Here is a 211-nt window from a genome sequence, read left to right as displayed (position 1 = left end):
TAGAATCACAGTGGAAATGGCACTGGGTTAAATATTCACTACAATTTAGTATGAATATGTATGTGGAACTTTGATATTTTCAAGATTTTGAATCTCAGATATTTTTCAAGCTTCAAGTTCTCAAGTGTATAAAAGATAATGAATAAAATTGTTCAGTCACATTTACACCTTTTCTATATTCTTTTCATTTTCAAGCTTTGGTAAATTCATA

General features: G+C 27.5%; 1 protein-coding gene across 2 annotated transcripts in view; it reads left to right on the top strand.

The window, feature by feature from the left end:
• LOC119592466 (twinkle protein, mitochondrial-like) overlaps positions 1-211 on the top strand; it is a gene marked incomplete in the record, with an annotated part of 16,546 nt that overhangs the window by 9,930 nt on the left and 6,405 nt on the right.

This window comes from Penaeus monodon, chromosome 30 (genome assembly GCF_015228065.2).
Source record: "Penaeus monodon isolate SGIC_2016 chromosome 30, NSTDA_Pmon_1, whole genome shotgun sequence".
Lineage (NCBI taxonomy): Eukaryota > Metazoa > Arthropoda > Malacostraca > Decapoda > Penaeidae > Penaeus > Penaeus monodon.
Note: the sequence above shows the minus strand (reverse complement) of the source record. Positions and strands in the feature narration are given on the sequence as shown.